This window comes from Blennius ocellaris (genome assembly GCF_963422515.1).
Source record: "Blennius ocellaris genome assembly, chromosome: 12".
Taxonomy (NCBI): domain Eukaryota; kingdom Metazoa; phylum Chordata; class Actinopteri; order Blenniiformes; family Blenniidae; genus Blennius; species Blennius ocellaris.
The window spans coordinates 2969758-2980459 of record NC_137661.1 but is presented as its reverse complement, the minus strand read 5'-3'; positions in this window follow the sequence as shown (position 1 = coordinate 2980459).

Here is a 10702-nt window from a genome sequence, read left to right as displayed (position 1 = left end):
AACAAAAGTGACTGCAGAATATATGAACCTACCAAAGAAAGATTCGATATATCCAAATATATAAAATGACAAATGCAAAGAAACAACATACAAGAAGATCTAAAGCCACTAGTTGTAGAGGAAAAAGAGCCAATCAAATAAAAAGTGACACTCAACAGCTGCAAACATTTATTTCCTAAAACAGCTTAAAGAGGCACAAAGTGGCTCCAAGTTGTGAAATGTAATACACACAAACATCCAAGTGAACACAGTAACGGCGATTAGACCTGAAAAGAACAAGTCCAGTATTGAACACAAAATAACTACTAAGATACCAATGAGCTCACAGTTACAAAAATACTCAGTAACTGAAATTGGAAAGTACGGAACCCCAGAAGGGACATGGAGGGAAAAAAAAAAGCTATCTCGAGATCTCGCAAAAATTTCTGGGGATCTCGCAAAACTATCTCGGGATCTCGCAATAAGTTTTGTGAGATCTCGCAAAAGCATGTCCTTTCGCTAAGCACTGCTTGAATGTCTTTATGTTTTAGGCCGATTTCAAAATAAAACTCAATAAAACTCTCGTATGGGTGGGTGTCCTCCATTAGCTTTAGCTTCTCTCAGCAACAATGGGGGGTACGGTGGATCTGAAAGGATAAACTTAGTCTGGGGGGGGGGGGGTACGGTGGGTCTGTAAGGATCTTACAAAATAGTTTTGCAAAATCCCGAGAAAGTTTTTTTTTTTTTTTTCCTCTCCTTTTTTAATTTTCTCCATGTCCCTTCGGGTGCTCCGTAGGAAAGAACACAAAGACACACAAATAAGAAACAGGAGATGTTTATTTTCTATTCAAATAAAATAAATGTTGAGATTATAAGATGTGATAATGCATAATGTTTCATCTGTGTTCATGTGACGGCTGAAGGATTTCCTTGTTTCCTGGTAGAAGGAAGTTGACTGACCTTTACTCTGAAGCTGTGGCAGGACAGTGAAATGGTTCACAAGGACGGAGAACAGTGAGGGAACTTCTTTTTTAGTCACATACAAATATCAGGAACAGAAAGTGATTTGTCTGCACATAAAGCTTAAAAAAGTCCTGGTGATTCATTAATATCCTGCACATATTTAAGATGTTTTATTTTTATTGTTCCTATGTTTCTGGCTAAAAATATAGTCTTTTCAGTACAATGAGTTAGTATTTTGGTTAGTTCAAAGTTTCCAGTTACCCATTGTTTTTGTTTACCTTATGGTAAAAATAATGCCATTTCTTCAGTGTGTAACCCACTTCAAGGTATGTACACGTCTGGACCTCCAGGCTCATAGGAGCTAAGAATATAGCAATAACCACGCACACAAGTAATTTAGTTAAACATGAACTTTAGTTCAAAAAACTGAAAAAGTGCACATGCATTTTTAAATCACAACCTATGGGCCCAAACTAAGAAAATAAAAGTGTCTCTGGCGGCAGAAATGTCAGGAGTCACACACCTCGCTCCAGCACCGGAGCCTCTCTGGCACTCCTGCAGGCAATCAGCTAATTGATTGCCATGCAGTCTTGAGCCCTGCAGGGAGGGGGGTCTGGTGCCAGAGGATTGTCTTGGTCTCCAGTCCGTGTGGTTAGTCTCCTGTTGGCTGCTGCCGCAGGTGAGTCGGTGTTGTCCTCCCCGGGGAGTGAGTGTCCTCCCCGGGGTGGTTCCCGTTCCCGTTCCTGTTCCGACGCCAGAGATCCAAGAAGTCCCCGTCCGGGTTCCGTCCCGGTTCCAAGAAGTCCCCGTCCGGGTTCCGTCCCGGTTCCAAGAAGTCCCCGTCCGGGTCCCGTCCCGGTTCCAAGAAGTTCCCCGTCCGGGTCCCGTCCCGGTTCCAAGAAGTTCCCCGTCCGGGTCCCGTCCCGGTTCCAAGAAGTTCCCCGTCCGGGTCCCGTCCCGGTTCCAAGAAGTTCCCCGTCCGGGTCCCGTCCCGGTTCCAAGAAGTTCCCCGTCCGGGTCCCGTCCCGGTTCCAAGAAGTTCCCCGTCCGGGTCCCGTCCCGGTTCCAAGAAGTTCCCCGTCCGGGTCCCGTCCCGGTTCCAAGAAGTTCCCCGTCTGGGTCCCGTCCCGGTTCCAAGAAGTTCCCCGTCTGGGTCCCGTCCCGGTTCCAAGAAGTCCCCGTCCGGGTCCCGTCCCGGTTCCAAGAAGTTCCCCGTCTGGGTCCCGTCCCGGTTCCAAGAAGTTCCCCGTCTGGGTCCCGTCCCGGTTCCAAGAAGTTCCCCGTCTGGGTCCCGTCCCGGTTCCAAGAAGTTCCCCGTCCGGGTCCCGTCCCGGTTCCAAGAAGTTCCCCGTCCGGGTTCCGTCCCGGTTCCAAGAAGTTCCCCGTCCGGGTCCCGTCCCGGTTCCAAGAAGTCCCCGTCCGGGTCCCGTCGCGGTTCCAAGAAGTCCCCGTCCGGGCTCCGTCCCGGTTCCAAGAAGTTCCCCGTCCGGGCTCCGTCCCGGTTCCAAGAAGTTCCCCGTCCGGGCTCCGTCCCGGTTCCAAGAAGTTCCCCGTCCGGGCTCCGTCCCGGTTCCAAGAAGTTCCCCGTCCGGGCCCCGTCCCGGTTCCAAGAAGTTCCCCGTCCGGGTCCCGTCCCGGTTCCAAGAAGTTCCCCGTCCGGGTCCCGTCCCGGTTCCAAGAAGTTCCCCGTCCGGGTCCCGTCCCGGTTCCAAGAGGCCCCCCCAGAGATTCCCCCGGGTCCCGTCCCGGTTCCAAGAGGCCCCCCCAGAGATTCCCCCGGGTCCCGGCCCGGTTCCAAGAAGCCCCCCGAGATTCCCCGGGTCCCGTCTCCGTTCCAGCTCCCCTTTCCCTGTTTCCACAATAGAACTTTGACGTTTGCAAACAATTCACTGCTTTGAGGTCTGCTTCTAGGTTCTAGCTCCACGCACCGGCCCCCAGCCGTGACAAGAAAGTTCTTTCCGGAGCTTGTTGAGTCCATTCAATGTTCAAGTCAAATATAGTCAGGGGAAATAGTCAAGTCGGAATGTAAGTCTTGAATGTTGAAGAATCTTGTTGGTGTCGGTCAGTGGGACTGACACAATCCTCCCCCAGCATCCTCGGGACTGGCGGTGGAGCTCAGAACTCCACTGGGAGGCTCGCCATCCACGTTTCCATTCCACTCCTCACCCTTGGTGGACTCCAAAGTTGAGACTTCTCCGTATCACGGTCTCAAAAAAGAAAAGATCTGACCTGTATTAACAAAACAAGTTTTATAGACACATTCTTGTTATGCAATTGCAATTATATAAAAAAAAATTAAAAAGTGTTGTACAACATATGTATATTCCTTCAAAAGTAAAAAATATAGTTGCAGAGACTCAACTACTGTTATATTCAAATAAAAGTGTTATTTAGTCAAAATGTATCATTTTAAGCCATGAAATGTCAATGAATTGTAATAATACAATCACACTTTAGCAATGAATTTACATATCTGTGGAAAATACACTAACTTGGGTAGTATAATGTATAGAACATATTTTCTTGAGCATATTATCTCATTGCAACCCTATTTAACAAAGGATTTTAGATAGTAAATAAAATAAATGGAATACACAATTTTTAATAACAAAAATTACAGCTTTTACCCTTTTTAAATAACTTAAAATGAAATGTATCTTGAAATAGCTTATTTATCTGACCCACATTCACATTCAGTGAGTGTTACGTCCTGGCGTTGTGTGTGCACGCTTCTCACACTCCTGGAGGTTTTCTGCTGGGATTCACTCCCAAATGATGAGGCTTTTAATTTCTTTTCCTCATTTATTTTATGCAGGTGAAAAACCTTGAACAAACAAACACCAGTGTAACTATACAAAATATAATAAACACTTCAATCAACAACATTTCAGAAATATGGCATCACAATTATAGTAAATTCACCAAGTATCCAATATATTAAATACATTTACTTTAAAATAAACTATTTCAGTCAAGTTATCACCTATTCCTCAATTAATCATTTAACTTAAATAATCATGCTGATATTTAATTCATTAAGCAGTATAAAATATAATTATGAGATTTGATGTAATATAAATATACATAACATTCTTTAAAGTGCATTTCAGTGGCTCAAGTATAATTCATCACAATAATTCATTTTCTTTAACAATAGATTACTCATATCGTATATACACATTGATGTAGCAGCTCTTTACCACCCAAACAACAACAACAACGCGGTGAGGTAAATAACATTTAGGCTGGATCAGCCACTGTCCACACCTAAAGTGAAAAGAGTGTGTTGGAAAAAGTCATATTTCTGAGCTCACTCGAACGCAACATGCAGCGTCGGCGCCAAATGTCCGTGTAGAAAGCCCGGGTATCGGCTCTGACCGGCAGTCGTCTCCAGTCTTATTTGGTCAGTGATCCTCGGTGCAGCTCACCAGTTTGGTTGATCCCTTGATCACAGGCAGTCACCTTTGTTTTGTCCGCTCCGCTCTTCGCCTCCCAACAGCTGATCACCTTCCACCCGGAAGCTGCTTCCACCCTAACTTAACACCTGGTGCAACACTGTGGGCTGACCGGGGCCAGATGTGGGCTGGCTTAACGCCACTCCACGCAACAGTGAGTGTGACTAGTACAGTGTAAGAATCAGAATCAGAATCGTCTCTATTGTCATTGTAACAGGTACAATGGAATTGCATAGAAAGTTTGGGGGAAAGAAGGACAACAAGAGGTGGGGGGGGGGGGGGGGGGGGGCAGATTACAGACTGTGTTCTAAGGAGCTCTAAGGAGCTCAGTCTGTAATTGGGAAGAAAAAAAAATCCACCTCAGGCACATCTAAGCATCAACACATCTGTGTTGATGCTTTAACGCACGTTCACATCCAGGAGAGTTGAAGACCAAACACAGCCTTGGCGACTGGGTGTCTGGGAGTCCGAAATGTAGATTAGGTTTGTTTTTGTTCAGGCGATTCAGCTTTATCTGTCGACCTCGAGTGTCTCTGGTCTGCATGCTGCTCCAATTGTGGCAAGATTTTAGCTTCCCAACCGAGTTCCAATATCCTCCAAGATTGATCCAATTCCGCGTAAACGTTCAAGAGTCGTACTCTTGAGTTGATTTATCACATGAGTCTGAGCGTTCAAAGCTCAGCACAGTCCCTCAGTGACGATAGGCAGCCTTCCCAATGCAGCTGCTAGCGTCTTCTCAACTTTGATAGATCAGAAAGCCTCCAGCTCCAATCAGCAGCATACCTGCTATCATGAATCCCAATATGTAGAGGTCCTCCACATCCTCCATGGAAACAATGGACAAACACAGGAACCTCCAGGGACCTCAGGAACCTCCAGGAACCCCAGGAATCCAGCATGTATCCGGCTGCAGACGTCCCATCAGGACATGCAGGCTCTCCTTTGCTGATCGTCGTGTCTAAACATTTGGTCGATCGCATTGAGAGACCAGCCGATCAATTCCATGGTTCAGGTTAAATTCTGATGGGGAGTGAAGAGAGTCTCTTGATAGATCTGACATGAGACAGTACAAGGAACGAGGGGGAGAGGAGAGTAGAGAAGAGGAGAGAGAGAAGAGGGGAGGAGAGGAGAGGAGAGGGGGAGAGGAGAGAAGAGGGGAGGAGAGGAGAGAAGAGGGGAGGAGAGGAGAGAGGGGAGGAGAGAAGAGGGGAGGAGAGGGGGAGAGGAGAGAAGAGGGGAGGAGAGAGGAGAGGGGAGGAGAGGGGGAGAGGAGAGAAGAGGGGGGAGAGGGGGAGAAGAGAGAAGAGGGGAGGAGAGGGGGAGAAGAGAGGGGAGGAGAGGGGGAGAGAAGGGTGGAGGAGAGGGGGAGAGGAGAGAAGAGTGGAGGAGAGGGGGGGAGAGGAGAGAAGAGGGGAGGAGAGGAGAGAGGGAGAGGAGAGAAGAGGGGAGGAGAGGGAGAGAAGAGGGGAGGAGAGGGGGAGAGGAGAGAAGAGGGGAGGAGAGAGGCGAGGAGAGAGGAGAGGGGAGGAGAGAGAAGAGGGGGGAGAGGAGAGAAGAGAGAAGAGGGGAGGAGAGGGGGAGAAGAGAGGGGAGGAGAGAAGAGTGGAGGAGAGGGGGAGAGGAGAGGGGGAGAGGAGAGAAGCGAGAAGAGGGGAGGAGAGGAGAGAGGGGAGGAGAGGGGAGGAGAAGGGGAGAGGAGAGAAGAGTGGAGGAGAGGGGAGGAGAAGGGGAGAGGAGAGAAGAGAGGAGAGGGGGAGAGGAGAGAAGAGGGGGGAGAGGAGAGGGGGGGAGAGGAGAGAAGAGGAGAGGAGAGAAGAGGGGGGGAGAGGAGAGGGGGAGAGGAGAGAAGAGAGAAGCATCCTCCTTCGCCGAGAGCCGGAAGAAGAGCAATACCTCCATATTGCACTTATTTCAATGACAGTGTGTATCACCATGAATTTACAAATCAAGTAACCTAATAAACATTTCTTTTAACTTTGTATCCTTCAAAAATTAACCTAAAAGTAACGAAAATGATACGCTAGCATGACCACAAAATGGCGGCGGCGTCTATACAAGTCCATAGGAACATGTGGTTGCTCCCTTACCAAGATTCTCTTCAGGAGATTCGGGACTATAAAAGTGCTTCCTCAACGTTTCTCCAACCTCTAAACAGAAGTTATAACCACATTAGATCAATAAATTTATGATTTATACTAGTCAATACATTCAGATTCGATTTCCATACCTTTTAAAGTGTTTTTCAACCAGCACATGAGAAAAGACACAGTGCTCTGTGCGTCAATGAGCAAAGTAAAGCTAATTGCGTTTTTGCATGCTTCTTCCGGTATTGCAGCAAAATAAACTTCCAGTTTTCAAAATAAAACGAAAAATAAAACAGCGTTTCAACACGAATAATAATATTAAGCCTTTTAACCAGGCGGGTTACAAGTGTTACAACAGAACTGTTGATTTGATGGCCCATTACTATTATTACACCTGTCGCTCTAGAAGAATCATTCTATAGACCAGTGTTTTTCACCCACTGCTCCGCGGCACACTGGTGTTTCCGCGAGATCTAGTCAGGTGAGCCGTGGGAAATTATCCAATTTCACATTTTTTTCTAAAAAACATTTGCTCTCACCGCCACTGTCAGCAGTGAGAGCAGTGTGTTGAAGAGTAATCATGTATAAATACTCTTCACCACTAGAGGGCAGCACAGAACTTTGCCGGTGAAATGTAAAGTGACAGACGTCAGTGTGGTTCATCTCCACCTCCTGCTACCATCTTGTATCAAAGTACTGTGTCAGTGACAGTGATGGAGAAGTTTTAGAAAACCAGGATCTCAGCTCTTCATCCATCAGGTCCAGGTTTCACACTGAGGGAGGCACTATTAAAAAAAGTCCTTGGTTTCTGGATTTACTGGATTCCTGTTGATAAAACTTTGATGAGAATGACTTTATATTGTTAATAGAGGCTACAGAGTTTAACATTTTAACATTTTCAGGTGGTGGTGTGCCTCCAGAGTTTTACAAACAAAAAAGTGTGCCTTGGCTCAAAAAGGTTGGAAAACACTGCTTTAAAGCAAATAATCTCGGTCTTATTGCTACCGATGACTGTACCTTGATGTTTTCTGCAGTCATTCTTACATTTCTATATCGAGGGGTATCCAGGGATCTTCTACTATCACTGTGAGATGGAATGACCTCATAACAGGAAATTAGGAGTTATTCCCCCTTGAAATGGTTAAACTATGTTTTGTTTTTTTGACATATTCTAATTTTTAAAGTTGTTTTATTTTGAAATGAAACATCAGAATTCTTTCATATTATTGGAGTGGTATCTTAGAATGGTCTACTATCACTGCGACATGGAATGACCGCATAAAAACCAAAAAGGAATTTTTGAGTTATTTCACCTTGAAATCAGGGAGTGTTTGGTTATGTTCAAATTCGCAGATTTATTTTGAAATGAATATTTGAATTCCGACCATACGATATTTGAATTTACATTTAATAAGTAGTTTTTAGCTTAAATATATCATTCTTTAGAAGTACTCTCAAGTCATTCATGGCGATGTGGTTGGAGCTTTTTGAAACCAGTGAGCTGACATTGTGCACGGCAAGCAGATCATCGACAACAGCCACCTTGCAAGCTCAATTGACTTCATTTTTGAAACTGCAGGCTGGCTTGACCACTGTCTTTTCCAGCTGAATTAGCCATAAAGGATTATTACATCCGATATTGCTGAATCTTTTGCTTGCCAAAACTTGTGTCTGAAGCATTTTTTGGCATCAAAATGACAAGCCAACATTCATGGTAGGCTTATTTAATAGATTCAAGCTCCCGAACCGGTCTTTTCCAGGTTAAAAATCCCCAAAGGTCTATTACCACTAAATGAATCCCAATAAAGGCCGCTGGAACCGAACGATAGCAAAAGCCAAGCTGTTGGCAGAGAATCACTTTTTAGCACCTTCAAATGTCACCAGATGACCAATACATCCAATCCACTTTGATTTATATAGCACATTTTAACAACAACGTGTTCCCAAAGTGCTGGGAACACATGACACTGAACTGCCACCAATGGACAGTTTTTATGCTGTTTTGAATGAATGAATGAAATTTAGTTTTTTGAACATGAACATGATTATTAGCAACAAAACATATTTTAGCAGAAAATAAGAAAATTAAAAGTCTAAGCATTGTTCAGAAAAAGGAGAAGGAAGAAACTAACTTATGCTTTCCGTCCCCTTTTACACATCTAACTTTGAAACTTTGAAGCTGTTTACTCTGTCAAGATGTCATCATTTCTCCTTATTGACAAAAACTTAATCATTTTAGGTACATTAGTCTGAAAATAATAATAAAAAACCCAACATACAATGTAAACAAAATATATATTTTTTAAATATATGCAAAATGGCAAAGATCAGACTGTATGGCGATTCAAATCAACCTCTTGAAGAGGAAATGAGACATTTGTCCCACGTCCACCTTCATTTATGTACTTTTCTAATGTAAACATTTTAAACCTTCTTTTGAGTTGCGCAATGTTTTCTTTGATTATTCCAGGGAGACGATTCCACAGCCATTGACAGACATGCACATGCTTTTGAGTGTGAGAGACATTTCCTCTCCTTCTTAAATTATTTCTACTATCTCTTTCTTTGAACCATTTTTGGATATTATTTAGTAGTACTTTGTTTTTAGCTTTGTACATACATTTGTGTGCTCTTAAAATCCACCATGTCCATAAATTTTAATGTTTGTAGTGTTTAAAATAAATCATTTGTGTGTGTATAATAGCCAACATTGCAGACTCTTCTCATGGCCTTTTTCTGCATAGTGCATATCGTCTATAGGGTGTTTTTGTAGGTATTACCCCACACCTCCGTACAATAGGACAAATAAGGCAGAAAAAGCGAGCAGTATAACGTCTACATTGTTTCCTGGTTCAATATGTGTCTCACTTTACAAAGTATACCAGTTTAGAACTAATTTGCTTGACTTGTGGTTTCCAGCTGAGATTGTGGTCAATTGTTGCTCACAAAAAGGAGTTTTCATAAACTCTTTCTAATCTGGTGTTATCACACAGTACTCCAATAGTTAAATCTTCAGGAATTCTACGTTTCCCAAAAATCATAAATTTGGTTTTCTTTAAACTAAGATATAATTAGTTTAATTCAAACCACGATTTAAGCTTGACCAACTCTTCAGAGACAATCTTCAACAGATGTTGGACATTCTCTCCTTCACAAAATATATTTGTTATCTGCAAAGATGACAAATTTCAACAAATCAGAAGTTTTGACAATATCATTTACGTATAATATAAATAATTTTGGTCCTAGTATTGAACCTTGTGGTACACCACATATTATACTTTGGAGCTGTGACTTTTCCTCTCCCATCTGCACAAATTGTTGTCGATGTTCTAAATAGCTTTTTATCCAATTTAGCCCCGTTCCCCTAATTCCATACCTTTCCAGTTTTTGAAGCAAAATGTGATGATCTATTGTATCAAAGGCCTTTTTAAGGTCAATGAATACACCTATAGCAAACTTCTTTTCATCGATACTGGTCGTTAGTTCTTCCATAAGGTCAATCAGAGCCAGAGATGTAGATCGATTTGGTCTGAAACCATATTGGCCATCAGTTAAGATCCCAGATTTATCAATGACACTGTCCAATCTGGTGGAAAATATCTTCTCCAAGATTTTAGAAAATTGGGGAAGCAATGAAGTTGGCCTGTAGTTAGTTTAATGATTCTGTTCACCAGCTTTAACGATAGGAACGACTTTGGCTATTTTCATCTTTGTGGGAAAGGAGCCCAGTTTCAGAGAGGTTGGAGATATACACTATGGGATCTACTGTAGCTACAATTACTTGTTTAATTAAAATATATCAATATCATCACAGTCTCTTGATGTTTTATTCTTAAAGTTGTTAACAATATCAAGTACTTCGGTTTTATCTGTGTTTCACAAAAAATAATAGTTGCTGGAGTTCTTTCTTCAAAGAATTGTGAGACATCGCCCCCTGGTGGAGGGATTATCTCATCAACCAGATTGGTGGAGGGATTATCTCATCACCCAGATTGGTGGAGGGATTATCAACCAGATTAGGCCCTACGTTCACAAAGACTCCACTGAAGCCTGCCACAACTTCATCCCAGTTTTTAATTATTTTACCATTGTCAGTCAATTCCTTTGGAAATCCAGTACTTGTTTTTTTCCTTCTGATAATTGAATTTAAGACATTCCAAGTACCCTTTATATTATTTATATTAGTTTCCAGCAATTTACTATAATAAGCTTTTTTAC